Source organism: Saccopteryx leptura, chromosome 9 (assembly GCF_036850995.1).
Source record: "Saccopteryx leptura isolate mSacLep1 chromosome 9, mSacLep1_pri_phased_curated, whole genome shotgun sequence".
In the NCBI taxonomy this organism is placed as follows: Eukaryota; Metazoa; Chordata; class Mammalia; order Chiroptera; family Emballonuridae; genus Saccopteryx; species Saccopteryx leptura.
The window spans coordinates 26,788,041-26,800,156 of record NC_089511.1 but is presented as its reverse complement, the minus strand read 5'-3'; the positions used below and the strand labels follow the sequence as shown (position 1 = coordinate 26,800,156).

The 12,116-nt window shown below is 43.0% G+C and overlaps 1 protein-coding gene across 1 annotated transcript in view; it reads left to right on the top strand.

Annotated features, from left to right (window-relative positions):
- The window catches only part of ADAMTS18 (ADAM metallopeptidase with thrombospondin type 1 motif 18), a 153,165-nt gene that overhangs the window by 120,968 nt on the left and 20,081 nt on the right, over nt 1–12,116 (top strand). The gene's annotated exons all lie outside the window — the stretch shown is intronic.

Genomic DNA, 12,116 nt, shown 5'->3' with positions numbered 1-12,116 from the left:
AACAGCCAACATATGTGCGACGACTTTGCAGACGATCGTGTGTGCATTTTCTTTGGTCCGCGTAATGTTTACTTTACCCTGGATGGGGCGGACCATTCACTTTCAGGGCTTCAGGTTGCGCGGTTCCCACTGGCTCCCACTTGCTGAGGGCTGACGTAGCCAGGCCCTCACGTTGGTCCTTTGGAGCTGCAGTTTCTCACCCACAGAATTGGGATAGAAAACCTGCCTCCCTGATGCACCAGAAAAATAAGCAATGAAGTGTGAAGAAAGCATAAGGGGATTTGCCTAGCTCACCCAGTGCAGGGAAAAGCCCGGGGAAACTGTAGCCTAGGTCTTTCCCGTCTAAGGGGTGGGATTAGCTACTCTCGGTCCAGCCACACTGCTCTTCTCAATTCAAGGCAACATTAGCTTAATTCAATAATAATCATAACTGTTATTATTATTATTATTAAAAGTGTTAGCCTTAATCATTTACTGAGGAAAATAAGTAGAAAGTTAAAAAACAATAACCCCACCTGTAATTTTGGATTCTGAGTCAGATACTGTACACATAGTATGGCCAAGAGTGCAGACTCTTAACTAGCTGTGCACTCAGCCAAGTTTCTTAAGCTCTGTGTTACTTAATACCCACATTTGTAAAACGGGCCGACAATACCAGCTAACTGTTAGGGCTATTGGAAGGATAATTTAAGATAGGTTCAGTGTTTACAAAGTACTTGGCACTCAGTTGTTTACAAGCACAATTATCATTTTGCCTTCTGAGCACCTCACATATACATTCTGTAAATCTGAACCTCAGACCAGGGTTAGCAAACTGCTGACCACAAGCCACACCCAGCTCCCCGATCTGCATATTAAAACAAGATGGATCAGTACTTTAATGTAAGGTGATTTCTTCTTCTTCTTCTTCTTCTTTTTTTTTTTTTTTTTTTTTTTTTTTTTAAATATAGCTTTCTGCTATCCCTTAAGAAAAAGTAACTTCTGGGCCCAGTAAGAGCAGTGTTTGAGTTTGTAAACTAGGCCCTAGATCCCGTCCGTGAGTTAACTTCCCATTATCTTATAAACTTGAGGTGCTGGGTTCTATCAGCTCTGTCCGGGTGACCGAAGGGCCCTCAGAGATTTCACAGTGCTAACCCTGAGATGAGCTGTCAGCGTAAAACATCCTTCCAGCTTCTTCCAGCCCGCTGAGGCCTTTCAGAGGATGAGCATAGGACCTCCGATCCAACTGGACGGAGGCTAGGCTGGTTGGAACTCAACGGAGAATTCAGCCCCTGACGCGCACCTTCATTAGACCTGAGGCCCAGGAGTTGATCTCTCTGAGTAAGGATTCCTAGGCATTTTTTTCAAACTATTTTTTTTTTTAGATGTGTCTGTCTGTTCTGTTTCCTTTCTATCCAGCATCTAAACCACAAACATCTTCTTTTATCCTTTAGAAAAGATGTATTTTCAGTCGGGAGGTATATATACTCAGCTTGCACGGCATGTGTTTTAGAGCCACATGGCTTCCTCAGTTTTGGGGAGGTCTCTGCTTCATCTCTGAGCACGTGGATGGATGCACACCAGGTTTGGTGGCTGAAAAATGAGATCGACCGGGAAGCGGGGGTGGGGCGTCCCTCACAGCTGCGGCTGCGAGCCGTCCGAGCCACTTGCAACTCATCCCTCGTGAGAAATGTGTGTTTTACTCCTTCCTGAAAAGCAGCCGTTTGTTGTTGTTGTTGTTTCTCCAGTTTTGTGCATCAACACAAAGCCATTCCAGTAGGTGTTGACAGTCCTGTTGGTAATTTAAAGTTTGCCGTTAAACATACATCATCTGTAGGAAAACCACAACAAAGAGTGTGGCGAGAGTGGCAGCAAGTGCACAGCAGAGCCACGGAGCCGCTCCTGGCTTTCATCCTCAGCGCCCCAAACGTCCCCTGGCACCGTCCATAATCGACACACTGCCCCTGAGCCTTGTGCCAGCTTCCAACTGAGAATTGTCATCTGGGCTTTGCTTACTCTAAGCATAACTCTGTAGCTTATGCATCTAATATCCTTTAGTTCTGGCAAAAATGAACTCTTTGGGCTGTTCACGATTTTTTCCTGATGTTTAGGAGCTATTTTTGAGACATAGAAGGATGGCCTCAGTTGGTGATGGGGTTCTCCCAAACTGGGCACATTCATCATCTATCCATTTGCAAATATAGGCAGCACCTTGGGGGGGGGGGAACCCAATTAAAATATAAGGGGAAATATTAGATCGATCTAAATAAAATGCTAAAATTATAAAAATCTTTCCCAGGTTCAATCAGATATGTATAATATATTTTAAAAATTAATTTTGACTACTCTATTACTAGAAATAAGAACTACAGTAATATCACTATCAATACAAAATCATAGTTTCACTGCAGTGGGGGTAAGGTCACGTTTGCTGAGCTATTGCTTTATGAAGCCACACTTTCTGCACTCACTCTACTTATAGAATCAATGAAAGCTTGAATTAATGTCCTAGGAATGTGACCTGTCTGAGAGCAATCTAGAGGGAAACTTAAGTGATTAATTGGACACGAATGACTTGTATTTTTAAAGGCGTTATGGTTTCATTCAAAACTTACAAATATGTTAGGAGCTTTAAAAAAAATCAAATCCAGTGACCTAGTATTATGTCTGTTTTATCTTTTAAAAATAGTGGGGTTAATGACTTTAATATTTAAATTACTTTATTCCTCTCAGGAGAACATCACATTTCAGGCCAGTTTTTTATCATGCGTTCAGACCTCTCCTGAATCAATATAACGCAGTGATTTTAAGAAAAAGTGAAAATCAGAGTAAGCAATAAATTACATTTTTCTAAAACTAGAGTCTATATCCATATCCAAGTAGTCCGTGGCTGCATTCTTTAAAGGAAGTTCAAGTTCATACGCCTTTTCATACAACTATGAATTGAACCAAAATGAATACTTGGGAAGCCAAAAATATGTTCACGCCAATATAAAAATGTTGAATGTGTTTTACAATCCTGTGGAATGCTGACAAAATGTGGGAATGACCAGAATAAAAGATGCTGTTCCATCCACAGAAAGTATACGTCTGTGAAGGAAAACTCTTCTTGGCCACGTAAAAAATATTCGCGTGTTCACTGAGTTCTTATTGTGTAAAATTCAGCAGAAGCGTATATTTGCCAGAACACATGAGGGTGGCCTTTTAAGGATAATGTCCCTATTTTTGTCTCATTTATTGATATTTTTATTTTATTTGTAATTTATTCTTTTTAGAGAGGGGAGGAGGGAGTGAGAGAGAGAGATATTAGGGGAGGAGCAGGAAGCATCAACTCCCAAATGAGCCTTGACCAGGCAAGCCTGGGGTTTCGAACCGGCGACCTCAGCATTCCAGGTCGACGCTTTATTTACTGCGCCACCACAGGTCAGGCCCGTTTATCTATATTAATCCAGTCCTCCCAATGTCTTACCTAGTTCCCATCTTCAAACACCTTGGTTTGTATTGATTTAGGTAACTACCTTCAAAGTAATTTTCCTCTGCTTGCTTTCTCTTGATGTCTGAGAAAAAGAAATTAAACATGTATTGGGTGCCTTGTACTAGACGTTGGAAGTGCCCAGTGGCTAAGGCATGAGTTATGCCTCAGGTCTGTAGCGGATGTAAAGAGTGAGTTTGGATCTTGGATCCCATTTCTTTGGAAGCAATGTGGGCTCAAGCACAGAGCATGCGTAGACATAGTTGGCACTGCGGGTTTCTGTGCTCCACCCTGTGCGTCTTTGCATGAGTCACTGAAACTATCCAGGTTCCAATTTTCTCATTTGGGAAATGATTTCCCAAACTAATGCTCAACTAATGTCTTCCCTTGTATCCTAGAGCACTATCCTTAAGCACTTTAATAGCACCTGAAAGCATATATTAGCAGAATGACTTAACTCATCTTTGTAGCTCCCAGGGCTGCCATAGTACCTAGAACATGGTAGATGCCCCCAGTAATATTTATTGGATGAAGGACATCCAATGATAAAATTCACTGATGCATTTAAAAAGTAGAATCTTCTTTCCAAATTGAAAAATCATATGTAAAGGTGATCCATACAAATTGAATGACAGGAGAGTGTCTCTGATCAGAGTCAGGAGGGACAGGCCCAGAGGTCCACCTCTTCTCACCCCATTTCTTTCCTTCTGTCTCGAGCCGTAGTTGTGATCTGGAGTCCTCCGAAAAGCCCAGACCTCTAAAGTACACAGTTACAAAACCACAGAATTTCGTCATATTTTAGGATTAGTCTTAGAACTGCGTAGAGTTTATAGTTGGGTGCAGTGACTAGCATTTAAAGTATTGAAATATGATCTTCCCGAATCGCATTTGAAGAATTAACATGGTTGCTAAAATGCTTGCCTTTCCCCACGTGAATCATTTACGCGTAAGAAGTCACTGACCAGTTCGCAGTAGCCGCCCCCTCCATCTGCCTTCCCAGGTGGTGGGTTTCCCAGATCCTTTTTGCTTATGTCCGATCGTTTTCTAGTGCAAGGCAGTTTGTGCTGCCATCCTGGGGGGGGGGGGGGGGGGTGATTGACTGCTGTCAGTTAACTCCAAGGGGGAAAAAAAAATGCATGGCCTGACACCAAATAAAAGGGTCTTGTGCTTCTGGTTGTGTTTATATGTCAAAGCTTTATAGAACGTCTTCATAGGGAAGCTCAGTTTAAATGGAAAACAGACCTTTGGTTTTATCACTGAGTCGTATGCCCACCCAGTTTTAACATACAGCCTTCCTTATAAGCGTCCATTCGCCTGGGAAGCTTGGCTCTGCATGTTTCAACACGTGCAAGGGCTGTGTGATCATTTAAACAGAGCTGGCCCCGTCGGTTTCCTCGGTCACCAAGGGAAATTCAGAGGGGTAACCGAAGATTTATATGATTGTCAGATCTTACAATGTTTAGGCATTATTTAAGTCCACCAATCAACTTCTTATTTTGAAATACACATATATATGTAAGTGAGTTGGAGAAAAGGAGCTAATTTTTTTATGACGCTGTATTACATTTCTGCATTGCCTGGGGAGAAACACCTCATCCACATGCACACACACCCCCCTCCCCAGCACCAAAAGAAGTCAGTATTGATTTGGCTATCATACACTTTCTGAGGTCACTGCGGATACAGTTATTTATTATAAACTAGATAATTTCCACATATGTCTTTTAGCCAACTCATTCCGCACAAGATAATCCTGAAATAAAGTCTGAGGACTTTCTCATTGAACTAGTGCACTTGTCAGTCATTTGAAAGATTTAAGAGTTAGTTTATATTTCAGTAGTCTTTAGGATATTATATAGAGTCCACTGCACTATTTATTGTATTGGGTTTGGGAAGATCAAGGAAAACCACGTCTATGTTACTTCCACACCCCACATTGTATGTGTGCGTGTGTGTGCAGTGTAAGGAATGAAATTTTGAAGTGACAGAAATGTGAAAACTGAAGATCAGAGTTGAAATTTACACATGCCTTGTTGGAAAATAATCATTTAATCTGAAGTTGATGTATGTTCACTGGCCTTTGGAGTGTGGCTAGAAACTTGATTTTTTTTTTTTTTTTCCATTTTGAGATTGCTGTAGTCATGTCAGGCCACTGACTCTTCCTTGGTTAGGCACCATGCAAAATGCCTGTTTAATATGTAACTTTAGGGGGCCTTGACAACAATAATTAAGAGCACAAACATTTTTTTTTTCATAATTAGCCAAGGTGTCTACTTAGAGATGATACATTCTTCAAAAGTGTCTAAGATGAGCTGTTTTGCTAGCCGATGCCCTCTCTCTGCCCCCTACATCCTCACCTCTCCCCTCTCTGTTCCATTTCTTCTCCCCCCACATTCTTTCTCTCCTTCCACTTCCTCTCTCTCTCCCTCATTCTCCATCTGTCTGCTTCTGTCTCTTTCTCCCCCCCCCCAACACACACACACTAAACAATGAATGAGTCACATTCTCTATCAAACTGTTATGCAGTTGGAGGGTGGGTGAGGAAATTCATCATGAGTGTTTCATTATAAAGTAACTTCATCTCTGTCTGATTAACGGTGATTCAGAATGACATGATAACACAGGTACACAGGTTGCTATTCTAAGACTGAAATATGATCACCTGTGCTTTTACAGGATTCCTTTTTTTTTTTTTTTTTTTTAAGTCTTAAAAAGCACTCCTGTATGTGAAGGTTTTCTTTCCCCTCTCTGTAAAGGGGCAAAAGGGGTGTTTCACTCTTCGAAACCCCCTCCCCAATTACTAGGGTACCAAGGGAGACTCCTGATGCTGAACGGGACAGCGGCCTTTGTAATGACAGTAAGTGAGAAATAGGTTAACCACGGCCACTTTCAAGGCAGAAAGAGACATCTAAAGAAAATTACTATAATAAACAACTTCTTCCGCTCTTTGGCAAACGGAGATGATAGAGGGGCAGAAGACCAGGTGGACGGGCACATAGATCAGTGAGATGACAGTGTGTGAGCGCCAGGGACAGAGCATTACCTTCTCATTTAGCTCCTTCCCCGTGACCCTGCTGTCTGAACTCCCCCCAGGGAGAGGAGCTGCAGGGAGTGAAGACGAGCTTCCAGATAAACTCAGTGTAAGGGGAAGATTAGCCAAGTAGCATGAGCTGAGTGAAGACGCAGAACACAGAAGAGGCAGAGACATAATGGAGAATTAATTCAGAACAGATGATTAAAAACAGAAACTCTCGGACTCCAGGGGACAATTCCGAGGTGCTTTGGCGATGCCACATGGTTTGTCTGGAGAGTGCCATCTTCTATTAGAAACGTCGGCCGCGGTGAATTCACGGCAAATACTTCTGTGACGGGTGGGAGGACACTATTCCTCCTCACTGAACTCTGAGGAATGTCGATGAGTTGAATCAGAGCCGGAGCCGGGGTTCAGTGTGTCAGCCGCACCTTTGAAGCTGCCTAGCAGACGCCCCTGCCAGTCCCCGTGCGCATCTCTGCGTGGCTGTCTCTCGTCAGGTCCGGCTCACTCACACGTACTAGCAGGGAGGGTATCCGCTCTGTCTTCAAGCTTTGACGCAAACGAGAAGGCAACGACAACAGCCTGGCTTTTCACATCACCAGGGCTTCCAACAATCCCAGGAACGTACACAAAGGTGAACCCACATCACCGACGTCTCTCTCCCGGAGGAGCGTGAGTGCGCACAGGACACGTGGCGCAGTTCGTGACTTATCGGGAAGGGCCAATCTAGAAAGTGCATCGCGTGTCAGTTGTTAAAGCAGTGGTTAAATAACACATCTAAACAAACCCAGGCGAAAATGGATTTAGGAGATGAAAAGTCAGGGATGCTTAAATCAGATGTTTGCTTGTTCAAGGAATGAAATGTTCAGGGTTCGAACCCTGTAGCACAAGGCACACAGCATACGTAGCATGCTCTTGAATCCTAGTGACAAAACCTTTTCGACAGTTGAGACCATTTTCAGAATTTTAAGTTAGGATCGCAGATGTCGTGTTTCATAGCTGGGGAGGCAGTGTCGTGAGAATTAAGAGGCCGAGTTTTGGAGTCAGGCCACGTTAGAGACTCTAGTCTGGTGCTTCTGTTTACCAGCTCCCTGATCCTGTGCATTGGTTTACTGGTTCATTCATCTACAGTATCAGAACATTAGTAGCACTTTACCTTCCTCATAATGTTATCAACTTCAAATGAGATACTACATGTGCAGTATGGTGCCGGGCATGCGGTAAGTATGACTATTAGTATTTTGTAAGCATTAAAATGCATTACGAAAGATAAGAAACATGCTTTCTAGCACACATTAAATGAAAAGCCAGTCTTTCCAGCCTCTCCATACTCTTTGATTTCTAGAGAAGAAATAGGATATATATATATATATGATATATAATATATATGACATATATATTTATATATTTCCCCCCACCCAAGGGCCTAAATAATGAACCAAATACAAAGCTGGTTGGTCGTTTATAGTTTTAACACTAGAAATTAAACATGAGAGCAAAAGAAAGAAGCCCGTTTCCCCAAAATGACTGGTACGTCCTTTGTTTGAACGCTGTGTCCCTTGAGCAGGAGCTGCCCCCCCCCCCCCCCCCCGCCTCCAGAGGGCGGTTGTAGAATCCAGCCCCCGTCAGTGGTGTTCCAACTTAAGAAGCTGTAAATTTTATAGCTCTGCACCCTGTGGTCAAAGCTGCTGAGTGTTGTGTCTGAAGTCAGGTGGTTCCTGTGTTAAAGGTAGACATTAAACAGTTCTACCGAGGACCTGGAAGCATTTAGGGAGGTTGCTTGCCAACTGTAAATTAGAGACCCAGTGCCAGTTGGCTGGAAAATTCTCTGGTCTACGACCAGTTAAGTAGACTGAATCGCTGGCGGTCTTTCCAAATGTGTACATTGAGCAGCACAGCTGTATCATCTGACACGCAGTGTGGGGTGGTTCAGGAGCCACGCCGTTGTGATGTTGGGCCTGTCGGAGGTGGGAAGGGGCCAGTGTGGCATTCCCGTGACCTGCGGGGCGTTTATGTCCTCCACTCGTGCTCTGAGAAGTTATGGACTGCTCCTGGCAAAGTCACTGAGCATGTTCTAAAATAGATGTGAGTGATGGGAATTATTTTCAAATTATGTATTGTCCCAGACGTGTTCTTCAGCATTCACAGTTAGAATCTCAGCTATGCGGTTATCACACGTCGCCCGTGGTCCTGCTCCTTCCCAGATTCTGGTGGGGACCGACTGGGGTCAAGATGATGGCCATAGTTATTCTGAGGTATGAAGGTATAAACAAGCCCACCACACTGGGGGCTGTGGTCTTCATCTAGGAAGAGCAGGCAATACCATATTTAGAATACCAGGCTGCAGTCGCACAGGACCTCGTGCTCAGGAGGGCCCTGTGTTTACTCTAATGCTGTGCTGTCACCAACTTGAAATTCTTACTTGTTTTAAATAAGCAGCTTTTCATTTTAATTTTTGCCCTGAGCCCCAGAAATCATGAAGCCATTCCTGAATAGGATTGGGTTTTCTTTCTTTTTTTTAAGTCCTTTCTTTGTGTGTGTGTGTGTGTGTGTGTGTGTGTGTGTGTGTGTGAGTGACAGAGGCAGAGAGAGACAGAGAGAGGGACAGATAGGGACAGACAGGAAGGGAGAGAGATGAGAAGCATCAATTCTTTGTTGCGGCACCTTAGTTGTTCATTGATTGCTTTCTCATATGTGCCTTGACTAGGGGGCTATAACAGACTGAGTGACCCCTTGCTCAAGCGGGTGAGCCTTGCTCAAACCATATGAGCCCGCATTCAAGCAGGCAACCTCAGAGTTTTGAACCTGGGTCCTCCGCATCCCAGTCTGACATTCTATTCACTGTGCCACTGCCTGGTCAGGCAAGTACAGTTTTTTGAAATTCTATTTTATTCATCACATAGATAGTCTGTTTCCAAAGGAAATAGTAAAAACAGAAAAAACTAAGAGAGAAGACTATTCCTGTGTATTGTGCTCAATACAAGGTAAAGAAAAGAACAGAGATAGATCTTACTCATCTTCGAAAAGCAAATAATATGACAATTGGCAATGCTCGTCTTCTATTATATATATATTTCGTCTTGGTTTGTATTTGTTTAAATAATTACTATCTTTCAGAGGTTTTTAGGAGGGGTTACTAAAATAAATTCTTACGTCAGCTTTCTGCTAGTTTATACAAATATTGTTTTTCAGTGTATGTGAGTGAGCACGCATACAACTCTATATGTGAACTTACAGCTGCACAGATGTTACGGTCAGGCCTTGACTCATTTGATTTTCTTCTTTTAAATGAGTCTTTTATTCGCTTATGCATTCATTGAATGCATTAAGATGTTCAACAAAGTATGAAGAATATATCCTTTATGCTATTGGCTATAAAACTATAACAGTAATACGATGATATCCAGCTCTATATGTTTCATGGTTAGTCATTTAAAGTTGCATAATCCCACGAACAATAGCAGTAAATTGTGTAAATTATTCCTCTCCTGCTTTGGCTGCGTAAGTAAACTTCTCATTACCTTGATAATATACGAAATGGATTCATTGCCTTCTTGCTGTTGGTCTGTTTGCTACTCTTTTTAGTTTTTGCTCAATAATTTTACTTTTCAAGGGATCTTGACATACTTTTGTTTAAGCGATGAAGGAGGGCAGATGGGAAACTCTGTATAGAAGTTTGTCCTTTGAGAGGAATACAAATCCTCAACCAAAACCTAAGTTCTGTTCTGTTGTTTCTGTGGCTTTTTTGATGAAATCATCCACCAAAATGCTGCATTAATTAAATGACAGTGGTATGGCTCCTTCCGTCATGTGACACACACACACACCCCATTTCACAGCAGCGTTTGGTTTCTCTTTGCGGGTTCATGGTACTCTGTAACCTCTTGAGGGACTGTATTACTTTTGTGTGGCCCTGCCTCACTTCCTCTGCTGGAGGTTATGCCTCCCCTCATCGAGAGAGGGCCATGACCGGGGACATAAGAAGGGGTGGTGGTGGCTTAGGGCAGCAGCAGTGACGATAGACGAAGGGAGACCTGGCCGGATCGGAGATACGTTGAACGTGAAGGTAACACTGTTTCCTGACTGATTAGCTATGGCGTGTGAGGAAAAAATAGATCAAGGTGCCTCCAACTTTTAATTTTGGTCTGAACAATTAGAAGAATTGAGTTGCCATTTTATGAGATTGGGAAGAAAAGGGAGAAGTATTGAGAATTTAGTGCGGGATGTTGATACTCCTTTTAAACATTCAAGTATGGATGCCAAGTAGGCAGTGAACATATGAATATGGAAGTCAGAAAGCAGGGTTCATTGACAGGGGTGTTGTCCTATATGGCAAGCACTATCCATACATGGTTAAGGTCACTAGTGTTCTATCACGCTAGTATACTAGTGCTCAGTAGCCACATGTGGCTTGTGCCTACCCTATGGAACAAGGCAGGATTATAGTGTATTGTCATCATTGTGGAACGTGCTATTGGAAAGTGATGTAGAATTAGGGGATTTGGTTGTGGTCACCAATGTTGGTTGCATTTAAAATCACAGGACTAGATGCAGTCGCCTAGTAGAGAGAGTTTAGATAAATAAGAGAAATGGTCCAGAGGTTGGAGGACACTTTGGTATTGAATAGTCAGGAGATGAGGATGACTCAGCAAAGGAGACTAGAAAGGAAGGTCAGTGAGTCGGGAGAGGAACTGAGGAAATGGGTCTCTGGTGGCAAAGAAAAGAGGAAGTGATGGACCATGTCCAATGCTGGTGACTGGTTGAGTAAGATGAGGTCCGTCAGCTGCTGAACATCACAAGGGGTTCGTGAAAGAGCAGTTTTGGTGACGAGGTGGGAGGGACGCGTGACAGAAAGGAGTCATGGGCTAATGAGGACACACATGGGCAGAGAGACTAAAGGCACCTCTTGGAGGAATTTTTGCTCTAAAAAGAAAGACGAGACAAGAGCTGGAGGGATATATGGGGGTAAGTTTTTTCTTAAGAGCTATAATATCATATTTGCATGCATCATGGGAATGATCCAACTGATAGGGAAGTTTAGGTAAGGCTCGAGAAAGAGAGGTCAGCTGTAGTAGCGATGTCCTGCCACAGGCGAGGGAGGTGGAAACCGGAGCGTGGGGATAACCTGGACTCCCAGCAGAGTCAGGACAGGGCACGCCGGGTCACAGGTGAGGAGGCGTGTGTGTGCAGATGCAGAGGCAGGTTTGATGGGGAGATTGTCTCAGTTGTCGTGTTAGTAGCAGGATAATTTTGATAATTTTTTTATGGTTGGCTTTCCTGGAGACTTGGAGAAACCTGACATCCCCGTTGGTTTTGTTTGTTCAATAGTGATGACACTTTGATCTTCACAGTCTAATTTTCTTTAAATGCATTCTGCTGTTCACGGCAACATTTTAAAATGTTTCACAGTAAAACCACATGCCATGTATGGCTTAAGTCCTACAAGCTGTCTGAAAGATGAAAGTAGAGTATATGTTAAATGCCCTTTGAAAATGGGTTAAATCACCAGAATAGAAGTCCTTGAAAATCCCTGGAGCAAGAATGAAAGTTTAATTTTCTTTGCATTTCCACTAGGGATCACTTTCCCCTTTGGCAGCAGAAGTCAGGATCTAGTGTGAATGGGGGAAATGG